General features: G+C 35.9%; 1 protein-coding gene across 3 annotated transcripts in view; it reads left to right on the forward strand.

Moving 5' to 3' along the window:
* Positions 1 to 14,463, forward strand: part of LOC113501932 (solute carrier family 12 member 6) — a 390,722-nt gene that overhangs the window by 351,693 nt on the left and 24,566 nt on the right. The window lies entirely within an intron of this gene.

The following is a 14,463-nucleotide window of genomic DNA, read 5'->3' on the forward strand; positions in this document are numbered from 1 at the left end:
TATATATAGATGCAATCATATCGCACCATCAGCTCATAACCAATTGGCTGTGAATATGCAATTATATGTCCATTTATTACGCTTCAGGCATTGCTTTTTATCGTACTATTTGTGACAGTTGAACAAGGTGAAATATGTACCGCTGCTCTGTACGAGAATATTATGACAGAATACAAGACTTCGCTAAAAAGTGTTTTAACTGCATAGCCGAAAGATTTTTTTCAAAGAAAACTTTTAGTAGCTACCAGAAATTGGCCATGAATTACATCTGACTTTCATGTATTAAAATTCGTTTTTGAGCTTAAGATATAATATAACTTCAACAGCAGTGAGCAGTGAATATCGTTTAAATATTTCAAATATTTGTAATAATCAAATGGCAAAAACCTCGGCAAATTGTAGAGGCCGTCGGTTCCGCTAGTCGAAAACTCTTGAGAGCAATCCAAGTCAAAGTCAGTCCCGTTTTAATAATCACCCAATTACTGGAAATAATGAGTTCGTGGTTTCCAAACGAAAAGTAGTTTAGCCTGCAGTGTTATAGAAAGCTTAGATTTTTTCAGTATTTTCCAGTGGTGCTCTTGCTAAGTCGGTGCCCTTTCTAAGGCTTGTGGATACTTCCTATTGAATACTGCAGTGTATATGATCCTTAAAGCAAAAGTTTGTATTTCTTTAATTCGATGGCAATTAAATATCTTCTGTTTTAAATTTGCTAAGAGAATGCCATTGTCTGCATAGGTCATGAGATTAATTGTACATTAGATAAGACTGTGAATTACTCCGATGACTCTTATTACCGGTTTAACTACTTCTTAGTTGTACTTAGTCATTGGTTTTACTTAATTTCTCTTCTTGCCGCTCAGCATGGTTTCTTTACGAGAATAACTTTTGAAACTTATTCGACTAATTTACGCAATATTCGGTTTCTTTCATGATCAACATTTTCAATTACACACGTAATTATTCTACAATGAAGTAGACGTTTCGATAAACCTTATACCAACACCGTTAAAACAGCTGAAAAACAGAAAGTATTTCGATCGAATTTATCCATTTGACGATCCTTTGAATTTACAGAATAATTTAAAATGACCACTTTGGCAAACGTGTCCGACCCTGAAGATAAATTTAAGGAAAACCAAACAGCTTAAGGCTTAAGTATAACGTAACAGTATTTTATTACATAAGGGATGATGAGGTAATATAGGGCGGCCATTTTTCTCGCCGCGAAGACCAAAACGCGGCTATAAGGTACGGCCTCATAAATTCCTTCAGTACTTAGCGACGATCGTTCACATGAGGGCTTGTTAATTTTTCACGTCGTTTAGCAATTACCGAAGTTTATTTTATCTAAGCCACGTATATTGTTCCCGCGGCTCATCCACTGGCTAACGTTAAGCTCCCTTTGTTCCAACACAAAGCCGCCAATGAATGAACGACAGGATTCGACGGCCGATCAATTCAGTCACTTGATTTCTAGCAGCAGTTATGAGATTTTATGATGATAGGTAAAAAAAGGTTTTAATGTCCGGTCTACTATTTTTTATTTATTTAAGTAACTGATACTGTAAGTGACTTTAAAAAATAGACTATTCTTTATAAAAATAGTCTCAAACTCAGTGCAGGATTTCGTCTCGAAGACCCAAGAGGTAAAACGTAACAACAAGTTCCGCTGTCTGTCCGTCTTTTAAAGCTTTGAGAGAAAATTTCAGACATAATTCATTATTCGGAAAAATCCTAGTCCGTACATGGCATAGTTAACAGTTGGATAGTATTCTACTCACACAACTGATATAATATCAACAGCCGTAAACAATCACACCCTGCTTTACCACCAATTACTTTACGGGACAATATCAAAACAGTGCCCTTGGACATTGTGTAGTAACATTGTACACATTCACTCGCAGTTATTTATATACAAGTACATGAGCTGCTCAAATCAATTTTGATATCTTTTTCACATATTCAATAAGAAGGGTTTTGAGCGTATCTCTCAGTTCGAGATCATTTAAATTACAATGCCTGCTTAATTTTTGCTTTAGAGTTCAATAAACAGATTTAACTACTTTTCAGAGTATAAAAATACTTACGACATGGTTTAGTGTTTCGCGGTAAGGAACAATCATTCTGCATTTCGTTAAGAAAAAAAAACATCCCCATAAATCCCTCACTTAACCCTAATTGTATTTACAAGAAAATATAAACATGTGTAGCTTGCTGAATGGAGGAAATTACTCGGGTGACAAGAGCCATTTGCGCTTATTAACTTGCTTATCCTCACAGAATCGCATTAGGAACCTGGTCAAGTGTGAAGCTAGCGACGTATCTCGTGCCAACAGATTTTTTCTCAAGTAATTCGATTACGTCGCGTATCAGACTACTCCGCGATAGCTAGGCCATTCCAAGATAATGGGACGTGCCAAAAAACTCCCAAGCAGGCAATATACTAAGAAAAAGGGTTCCCTTTTTAAATCAGTACCTACTAGAATCCTATTTATTTTGGTCTGACTTAACTAGGTATGTTTCTGTATTACTTGTCTCCTCCGCATATCAGCTCATAAATATTGAAATAATCTTACAAAAACCACGAATGTCTTTATTTCAGTCTCAAATACATTTATGTCTAACATTTCGTTCTTTTTGTATGTCTATTCTTGAATAAAAAGATAAAACTTCCTAATTCGGAACTATCGTAACAGCTTAAAGAGGGCACTTTGCGAGATACTTCTGGCTTCCTTAATGTTTGCTGTTGTACAGACGTCGCAGTTTCAAACGTACATTTAGGATGGGTCGCTGAAGTTCCAAGTCTCATTCTAAACTTTTTAAATTGAATCTGAATCTTCGTTCCTTACCGAACTTCGGGTCCGGCCCTAGTTACTTGTGTACATAATAAATGACTCCGACCTTTGCCTATTCCTAATATTTCAAAGTTAAAGGGTTAAATTATGCGATGGAAACAAAACTTCGCAAAATCTACTTTCGAGTTATTTGGTCCTTGAATTAGGGTTGGACCGTGACAAATAAAATTTAAGTATTCTTGCTGTACTTCAGAAGGAAGCAATAAATTCAAATGAAACACTTAATAAAGTGCGGCATTCATAACTTGACATGTTTGCATAGAATAATATGTTTGGATTAAAAAAGATCAAAGCTTAATCTAGGAGCATTATGAAGGCTCGGAGTAAGGCGCTCGCAGGTAAAGAGTTAGGCAAGCATTGTTCTTATAGCTAAGTAGAGCCGGGCCCTCGTTATAAAAGTGCTCCTCCTCCCCTCACGGATCTGCATTAGAGCTCCGAACATTTAATCCCGACGCCTGACGGTCTTACCGAAAGAACTCGCTTTTATGATTCGTTCAAAATTTTAAAATTTCAGTGAGTTAATTCCAGTTTGGAGAATAAAACTCAACTTATTCTGCACTCTACATCGATAAAAACTTTTTTAAATATGTTGAATATATTCCTAGTAGTTTTATAACTGTCGTGTTTTTAACGCAACGATTGAGGTCAACATATAACGGTTTCTAGGAAAAGTTGTTTTCTGCTTCGCAATTGTAGTTTTCTTATCACCTACGTCCAGGCATTCCTAGAATGTATCATGTAGTCGTGCTAAGCCCTGGGCATATTGATGTCAACACTGTCTTGATTATCTGTGTCCACACCAAGGTAGTTCAACTTACATTTGTGTAGTTTATCTATGCAAATACACACCTCATCCGTCGCAAAATACGACTCATTTTAATAAAATGCGCAAACAAATGCAATCTGCATGTACACGATTAATGTAATTTATGGAATATTATAAAGTGAGCTCTAGCGCTAACTACTTAATTACATTTTCCTTTGTTCGGTGATTGTGTTGACCGAAATTAGTGGACGTAGTAACTGTGTATGAAATTCGGAAAACCCACACGGATTTTGCGAGTGAAAATTCATCGAGTTTTTGAAGTAAATCGCTTGAAACGATGAAAGGAGATTAAGCCGTGTAACACGACGATTAAGCTTTTCGTTTGGACATACGAATTGCTTTAAAAGTCTAGCTTACATGAAAATGGGTGAAAAATTGTGAAAACATTAAGAATGAAAAATATAACATCTGTTTTTTTTTAATAGCGTTAAAATGAACTACTTAGAACGTCAAATAATTATAAAAGCGCGTGACACAGCTACACATATAATCGTCTTATATAATGCTACTCAATACAACTGTAATAACTATTACTATTATCAATATCTTACAAAAAACTATCAAAACTCAATTACCGCCCCGCCTAAGAAATTTAGTCCATAAGTCGGATGTTTCTCAGTCATATATACAAGTCACATGCACAAAATCACCCAGACTTAGTACACGCGTTCGTAGATTAGAAAAATGTCTTGTAGAAAATGTATACAAGCCAAAGTTCTCATCATCGTAAAGCTTTATCTCCGATTCTTACAGTATTGGCTATGTACAAGACGGTGGCAGTATCCTGTAGTCTCTCATGACCCGGTCATAATTATGCAAATCTAACCGCCGCGATTAGGGACCCTCTGCGGCTGACCTCGAAATTAATTTTAGTTTAAACTACTAAAAGCTTGGGGTAAGTATAAGAGAATAGACGTTAGAGGTTAGAACGCTGTTATAACCCGAGCATACAACTTTATTATGTTGGATGGTACAATGACGTGCACGTTTTACTAGTAAAGTAATGAGTTATTACTATATTCAGAGTGTTAAGAGTCACTGTATTTACGGTTGTCATTCAGCAGAGTTTTTAAATAGCGTGCCAGAATTTTTTTCATGAAAATATAAAATGTAGCGTTCACAAATACATTTGTGATTTTTATTCAACAAGCAAGAGGGGTCCTATTTTTCGTTTAAGAATAAGATAATTATTATTGCTATTTCACAAATCTTTTACAAATCCTCTTGCGATATTCCTGGCAGATGAGAAGATAATTTCTTTAATGAGAAACGTCCAAAAAAGGTCGTTAAGCGAGATAAAAGATGCTTTCCTTATGGCCCTGTAATTAACACATTTTTCCGCTGTGAAAAATACACAAAGGCAGTCCGATAGTATATACGAGTAGGTACAGATAGATATAGGCGATATCTTATCGATTTTGCGTCTCGATAAAGATCTGTTTGAGACAGCCCTAGCCTACATAGTGGCCATCTAAATAATATCGGCTGGTGCTTCGAAAATAAATGAACATGTACCCGGTAACGCTATCGGAAATATTCCATTAGTTGTTTTTGCTCCGTATACAGCCGCGCCTGTGTTTATATAAAGGAACCGTGTTGTATATCACTTTGTCTGTTCATACATGTAATACATACTTATGTATTAATATTCTCTGAGAAGGGTTTTATTAATTAAAGCCAGTGAGAGACGTTCCGGTTGGTTATGTGTTATGTTGTAAGTTTGTGCATTTGACGTATGTCGTTAACAAGGAGCTGATCACAGTCGTCTTTTTTTTAATTTCTGTAGCATAAATCTGTGTTTGAAATACAAATTAATTTAATTTATTATAACTTATTTCTGTTAATTGCCAATTTAACAAGATTTGTTTTTTGTTTCAGGTAAAACAACGACTGTTTAGAAAAATATGCAGTTATAAGTTCACAAATATTTTGGTATGTAGCATAGAGTTGTCAAAATGTCGTCGGAAAGTTATTTTTCAGTGTTTTGTATTAACACAAACATTCTAAATTGAACCTAGCTATTGTCCACTAGTTCATATAATACAAAATTATAAAGCGTTTGTGTTTAATCTGACTCGGGACAGATATGATAAGCACACAAAATAATTTCTATATTCCTCGCACATTTGCACGAGTCTTTGTTTTAAAATCTACAATAAAATACTCTAAAAAGAAAATCATTCTGTTCTGTACAATCACAAAACTCTTGTGACTTTTAGTTCGCAAGCTATTTTCGCCGGACACTCAAGTTTCGTTGGAGATAAAACAACGAGTTTTTACGTCCTTTTATTAAACGACAATTAATATCACGACAAATCCTTTGTTCGCGTAGCTTTCCAGAATTCTTTGTTAATAAATCTTTTCTCAGTAAATGTTGTCCTGGACATTTAATTGTAGTTATTATGAGCGAGCGATTTTACTCTGAACCAGAGTTATTAAGACAACTTCTGAGTACCATACATAGGCAAAGGCTCACTTCACTATATTGTCTTCAGTTCAAAGGACTTCGGGTATATTAAATTGAAGTGGGAACTTTCTAGGCCCAGTTCATTAGTTTTGTAGTATAATGAACACGGTACTAGCAAAACACTCTATTGCTACTGCCCTAAGATCCATATTAACGTTGGCAAAGTCACAGTTTTTAATACTTTCTGTATTCGTCGAAATAATAAAATAAAAATTTGTGAAACTCTCTGTTACTCGACAAGTCTGGTCGTTTTACTTATCTAGAGCACTGCTGTGAAGTGACAAAGAGAGAAAAAATCCGCAATTCGCTGCAAAGTTTTCAAAAAGAATCATATTCCATATTCCATTCCTTGGACAGTTTAATTTACAAAATGTTTTGTAGAAAAACCGATAGTTGTAGCGCAAAGTATTAATTTGCTTAAAGAGACAGTGGTAATCTGAATTTAACAATGTAGCATTATTACAACTCAAGAAAATTGGAAACTCAATTAAGGTGTCTTTGGAGGAACTGCACTAAATGTCTAAGAGTAAATACTTATTTGCATTCCTATTTGTTGGATTAAACCACTAAGATGAAATTAACACATTTTAAAGAAAATTAATATTAGTAATTGAGAAAATTAATTTCATGAAGGAGGTCAAAGTAGAGTCTAAATCCAAAGCTTGATCCCGCAACCTTTCCGTTAAGAGCTCTACAAAATACATGAACTATCGGTTCCCGGCCCCAGAACCTTCAGCCTTTACATACAATTTGTATTAGGTTCGTCCGCTAGCGGTCCGTACCGTATGTTACATAATAAAGACGACCAATCTAGGTCTAGGCACCACACTGAGCCTCGGAATAACGCGTTTGGACGCACTCTACAATAGTACCTCTACATCGACGAATGAGTTTGGTCAAACTTCTCCATTCCATCACGGACCATGTAATTTTAGGCGAAAAGAAAATTAGGGCACGGTTAATGGTCGAACACCATTTGGACGTGTGCCAACCACGGAGCTACAACGGATTTGGGGACAAATCCACTGGAAACCAAAACCTTAATCCGACCAGTAAAAGAGTTCGCCCAACGTTACATAAAAATGATTTATATGGTTTAAACTAATCAGTCGCAGGACCACGAGCGGCCACTCGTAATGTGTCCAATTTATCAAACCAACGTTGGCTTTCAAGCTGCTGAACGCTTATTCAAGCAAAAAAGCGTTGGTCTGATTATAATTTCAAATGGAGCTCCAGATCCTCCCAGAAAAGTCTTTGAAAGAATATTGAATTGGAAGCGACGCAATGTATTTATTCGGGTTTATAAACTATAGCTGTGCGAGTGTATCCAGACAAATCGTGGGTTTATGATTGATGGCTCCATAAATGGAAAATTTATACGAACGTACTCACTGATAAGTGACAAATATAATATTTTGTAGATTTAGAATCATTTTTCTAACTTCGAACTGTCCGTTTATTCAATACATTTCTTGAGACAGTACTTATATCATGTTTTCGTAATCAGTAAGCAATGTACAAGAATGTTGTAAATGATAGTACATAAACACGATATAAATATTTAAATAGCCTTTGTCGACTTACAAACAGTAAAAGAAAAACAAAATAAAGAGATACACAATTACAATTTCAAATGTGAGCCTCGCACGGACCTTGCCATGCAAATCCGAGGACTTCAGTAGCTTAGTTACGTGGATAAGAAGGCTACATCTATCAATTATTGTTAGCGAACAATTTACATTTATTCTCAACATTTTATATTATTAAGTAAAGTTTAAGGAAAATGAAACAAAAGAAAGATAGAACGCGAGGGTCTTTGTTCGAGTTCTTTTGTGCGAGGCCATATTGCTACGTACTTGTAGAGACATTTAACTTTAGTTGATGTGCAAAGTTATCCGTTGTGACCTATTTAGAGAGAAATTATAAGAACTCCCATGCCTCAGGGGCCATTAAAATACCTTTTATGAAATATGAAACTATGGCGTTAACTGCCAAAATGGCAAACGATGAAGCTGTAGAGAATTTAAATCACGTTTTATTACATATTCCAGCACTTTCAATTGTAAAGCTCTTTGTTGGTACAAAATCAGTGTTCTTTTACAGAACCCATTTCTACATATGGAGAATTGAGTAGATAATATTAAATGTTATATTAAATTACATTTGATATGTTGCCTTTACCGAAATATCAACAATGGATTCGTAGTGGGACTGTCCTTTACCTTTGTGGCCGACAACAAAGGGAACTTTCCCGAGTAGGTACTCAGACTGTCGGGCCTGTTTAGCTGTACAACATACTGGGTAGTTTGCGGGATCGCTCCACTTAACGTCAATGCCAACTCGTATCTTTCAACTTTAACAGTCGCGTTCGTCGGTTAAGAGCCGACCTCCTCGGTTGCCACAAAGTTAACACTAAAACAAAAGTAATGTTTTGAAAAAGCATTTAAAAAAAACACGCTATAAAGTTTAGAACCACTTTTCATCATTTTACTCATGAATGTTTGTGAATTTGCTTTTAAATGCAAAAGCATTTTACAGCAAATGAAATCACAAATTTTATTTCGACGTCTTAAAGCGGTCTTATTGTTAGAGAACAAACACCAGTACTAAACCTCACTCAAATTGCTCCAACTACCTCTTTAAATCCTTTCAACTGGATTTGAACTCATTCTCAGTAACGATCTACTCAAATTTAAGCACTGTGACGAAATAATTAAAACAATTACGTTTCTAATGAAATTCCTAGGTATTGTATAATTTAACTACCAAGGAACTAAGTCTGATCATTATTATTACACAAAACTCATTAATTAACAATCAATACAACAATTATTTAAATTCGATATCATCTCTAACATTTTCAAAACTGCCGAAAAGAATTATTTAATCGGAAAACTTAATTTAAAAGGGACATAATCTTGTACTCCGAAACTTTTCTAATTTCTTTTCGATTAAAACTTAGAATTTCAACGATAATCGTAACGATTGCTTACAAACTTTTTGGGTTCTTGAAAATAAACATTTTTAAGACGATTTTAACAGGTTCGTAATAGATGTTTGTGTTTTCAATATTTTAAAAGTGTGCTATTTATAAAGAGAGATAAAACAAAAGGAAACGTCGTAACTTTAATTTGAATACTTTGTCACATTTCTTTTTGAAGACATCACATTAAGGCCCATTTCAGAATTATTCTCTTATGACGTACGTTTATCTCAGGCATGCGACGGATAAAGTAATTTTGAGAACTTAGCTCAGTTAATTAACTCTCAAAAAGTGAACGCTTCAAACAACTTTTACTCTTAACGTAATAATGTCGCCCAAGAATTAAAAACTTTGCTTTCTTAATTCTGTTAAGCACTTTTCTATTAAATCTGTGAACTGCGATATTAACTATTAATTTATGAAATTCACAAGTTTACCTGTTGGGTGTTAGCTGTTCGCTTTTGCATAAATTATTGGCGACTGAGCGGCGTGTTTGTTTAATGATAGTAATCACACCTGAAGCAAACTATTAATATTAACAGCTTTGTTAACTGAATTAATCACTTCACAACTCATAACCGTCAAATGTGTTAAAAGCCTCGTTTGTTACGAAAATAATTAAACGTTAAAACCGTATTTGAAAAGTATCGGAAACAGTACAGGTATATTTAAAGAATGCCGTACAACAGTCATTATCACATGCAATAAAAACACATGACCGTAATCACAATTACATTTATATTTAATAACAAACATGAAATAAATCAACAGACAAGTGTAACACCGGCGAAAAGCTCGGATATTACGCCGGAATCCATCACGACTGAGGCGTTAATTAATTAATATAATTTATGGCTCTCCCATATCCGCCTCAAAAGCACACACACGCACTAATATACAACTCAAACACAGTATTAACATTAATTTATGAAGTATTTGTGCTCAACGGCTCGTTGATTACCAACTGCGTATTTTGGCAATAATTATAATTAGCTACCGAGTTTGCATTGTACTATTTGAGGGAAGCGGACGATTTGGCGCTAACTGCTTGACAATTGACTTCGTGAACTGGGGTTAACGGGGGCCCATTAACACGGATAAATATTTGTATCGAGCCTGACCGGTGAATGTTGTGAGGACGTGGGCACTAAACCCAACGTAAGAAGTACATAGTAAAAACGACACAAACACGTTTTCTATTCTATGTCATTTTAAAAATAAATTCAGATTTAGCTCAATTTGCAACTTTCGAACTTGTTACAAACGACACTTGTGTGAAATCATTTCACAAAATACTTAACAAAAAGTATGAATACAGCTCCTTACAATACATTTCCATTACGCGCCTTTCCACTTTCGAGAGGCGTAGTGTCAGCAGCCTTTTCTCTATAATACAAAGGTGAATATTCTTACGTCCTTTTAATACAATCTCTTAATCCCGTCTTTGGGACTTTCGGAAGAGGTACTCTGCCTAAAAATGAGGTAATATGATTAGAAACCTCCTTTTCGCTTTGATGCCATTGAATCCAAAGAGGTACTTGAAAACTCCTTTGAAATCTCATTTTCCTTCGTTCTGGTAAACTATGCGAACGCGAGTCCTTGTCTCAAATCTCATGGCATCATTCAAAGAGGTAAGGTGGCACGATAACTTAGTTCCCAACAATACAATCAACCGCTGACTTAATGGAAGGAATTTCTGTTAGAGGTACGGCGGCAATTAGTTGGCTTAAAGTTTGCCCACTTCCAAGTTTGTGGCTTAGAATACGTAAGTATCGTGTACTCATTGTGTAACGCAGATGAGACCTGTTTCTGAATAATAACTTGTTATGAAATGAGATGTACAATACATAAGTTGTGCTATTTATACTTCCGTATTTAATAATTTGTTGTTATTTTGGAATATTACGGGTTGAACTTAACATAATGATGTGAAAGCCACTTCTAGATTAGCAGAACTTTTACAAAGAATCTGTTGATAAAGTTTCCGGTCTCGTATCGTGTTGCTGGTAGACAAAAAACTGGCTCAATTCTATAATAATATTATTTCATGTGTCGTTAAGCTATGCACAATATTTATTTCGTTAATAAGTTGGTACTCGTATGTAAATAACCCATTTCAACGTTTATAAAAATACATTTTACGATGCCAGCAGTGGCGGTTGGTGTCACATTGCGTGTAAAACAAGAATACACGTATATGATGGTAATAAAGAAGGAAACGTCGCGATCTCAGCGTCAAATAAAATATATTATGGGTGGATATCGTATGAGGCGCGTGAGCAAATACTACAGATCCTTAGAGCCTTAGCAAACATAATATCGATAGAATATGCTACTATATCCTGCTTGTGTCATAAACAGCGGAAACAGTCACGCGGTGACGATTTTATATCATTTTGTTTGTATTAGAATAGTAGGAAGATCTCCTTTGATATCTTTTTTCTGTTGAGCAGCAACAGAAGGTTTAGTAATAGAGTAGGGCTCGCAATATCTCAGTTATTTGTTTATCTTTTGTATTTTTAAATATGAAAAACCAAGAGAAGCTTTGAACTCCGTGTCCATCTAAAATATAACATGAACATTTTCACCAAAGCGCCAAAAATATTTCTTCCGGAATTCCCTTCATCTGTCATACCCATACTACGTTTGGTCCACAGTCGACAAGCTGTCGTTTCCAAACTTGGCCAGTTTATAAGACGGCGTGTGGTCATTTGTTAACAACACACGCCTCGCCCGCCGCCGTCGCACTAACAAGGACATTTCTAATTAAAAGTTGCGCCTAGTTAAAGCACTTGCGAATGTTGACTTGAAGTTTTTTGCTCCGACTAAGTGCTCAGAGTTTGGAGTTTATGGCAAAGTATTTTACTTGTATTTTCTTGGAGTACTACTAAAATATGTAAGGCTTTTTGGAGTAGAAAAAGACCACAAGTGTTACCAGATTTATAAAAAAAAACTAGATTATTTTCCCTTTAGTATTTTTCTGGGGCCTGCAATTAAGGATGATAAAATTCACTGAAGGAAAACTGAATCATTTACTTGCAAGTTTTCGTATAACGATCCCGATACTTTGTAAAAGCGTCACATTACAAGTCGACGCAATAATTTTACGACGAGAACACACGACCCAAAACTTTGCTACGAGTATGTAAATAAAGACGTACCTACTTAAAACTCACCCACCCTCATACCGCACCGACATTTACTGTCACAACGTCGCCAGCCAAAGTTCCAGTACCTACACGCGCGGAATGAAAATTTCAAATGTTCGGGATTTAAGAATGCGGTGTGAGGACACTCGGCCAGTTCGTGCCGCTTCAATAAACTCGACAATGCGGATTTCAACCAAACCGAGACAAACAGCAGACCACAGTTGAAAGGTTTTAATCTTCCTGTAGAGTTAAATGTTTTACCACAGTGCGCCCGGCTGAACACCCGTGATTAATCGTTTTTGGAATAAACCGTCTGTGCCCTGTGAAAACTAGTTTCTGCAGACAGCTTATACCAATGTCATTTAGAGTTATGATAAATAGTGTTTTCCTCTCGAGTTGTGGTTGTTAAATGATATAAATGGCCGTTGTGGAGCTCGCTGCAATAAGCTAATAGTGGGCGCTTGTGTTAAGTTATGTATTGCTTAATATAACTGCGGTTACAAATAAAACATTTTAACTTTTTACATGACAATAATTTCCGTTAACGGCAAAAGTATGCTACGCAGATAGTAATGGCGGTCTTAGTGATTTTATTGTTGGTAATTCTAAGATTTGGAACAAAACTTTAATCTTACTTACAATAAATGAATAAATGAAATACGAATACGATTGTATCATATATTGTTGACATTAGCTCTGTCATGAGTTGATTTATCGGGAAACAAAGTAAAAATATAAATCGCCGAAAACCGTATCGTTAGCGGGACAAAACTATCCCTTCTGGCCGGCAGCCAAATGTTAGCCTGGCCGAATTGTCATCAATAAAAGTTATCATCCAACCCTCCGCGGCCGACGTCCCGGTGTCCCAGAAACCCGCAGCTGCTTTTAAAACTTTTGTTCATCGCGACAAAATTTCTTCTTTACATGTACATACTTAGAGCCAAAACGTAACAAAAATATAATATAACGTTGACTTACAGAGGGTTGAGGAAACTGTCAACTCTATAGAGTATTATCCCGTTGTGGTATTACCGTGAAGCAATTTTGCCGTTTGTTTTAGACCTTTCACGTTAAGTAGTTCTGAGATGGAATATTTTATTTGAGTCGTTTGTAAGTTATGTAACATTACCAAGCTTTGAATGTAATTCGTTTTACATGGTAAACCTGAAAGTCCGCCATATTAATACATTCGTAACATAAGTTACAATTGAGTTAAATTAGAGATAACTATATAATATACGTACATACATTTCTGAATAAATGGTAGTCAGCAGAAACTTATAGGCATTATACGAAAACATCAAGGCTATTCCGCTAATGAAATCTTGGTATTTCAACGAGATCTGATGGACGAGCCTAAACGACTTCGTGGGCTATCTTGTGCGCGGCACTTATCCATTTGTTCGCAGTCATAGTCCCCAGACCCAGCCCCCAGCCCCCTCATTCCGCGGGTCGGGCATCAATAAAGCTTATCGTCAGTATTCTGGTCGCGACATCTCGTGTACACAAGTCCACAAGCCTCCTAGCCGCGTCGGGACCCATAAAGGAAATATAGCAAATTGAATTATTTTTATTTGGCACTACATTCATGATACTGCCGAGGTTATACAAGACGCTATGTTCACTATGAATTCACGCTAGAATTAAACTGCTGCTGCTGTCAGCATCGTTAAAATCTTACGACTTTTTCATACGAGAGGTGTTTTAAAAAGCTTAGATTTCTGTAATGAGTGCTTCAAACATTTCGTTCTGTACGTTCTCAGTTACATATTTTTCGTTTTATGATATTAATAGTTGTCACTGCTGTTACAAAGGTGGATGCTGAACACGTAGGTCATATTCACACTTGATTGCGCATAAAGGGTCGTTCATGCGTCGTCATTGCTCGTGTAATACCTTAAACGATGAAGGTAACCGCGCCCAAACTAGCCTAAATGGTCGCGACCCGTGACGCTCGGGGCCGTCAATTTTCTCATCTTACGCCTCCGAAAGCAATGATGGAACATTCTCAAAAATTGGCACGATTTACAAACATCGTAACTAAATGGAATAAAGTCTGGATTTTATAGGTTCGGATAAGATGAGTTGTTGTATATGATCGTATTTTTGTACTTCTACGATAAACTAGATAAACTCATTTACATTTTTATTGTTGTAAGAAAACAGAGTATTAGATAAGC

Source organism: Trichoplusia ni, chromosome 16 (assembly GCF_003590095.1).
Source record: "Trichoplusia ni isolate ovarian cell line Hi5 chromosome 16, tn1, whole genome shotgun sequence".
In the NCBI taxonomy this organism is placed as follows: domain Eukaryota; kingdom Metazoa; phylum Arthropoda; class Insecta; order Lepidoptera; family Noctuidae; genus Trichoplusia; species Trichoplusia ni.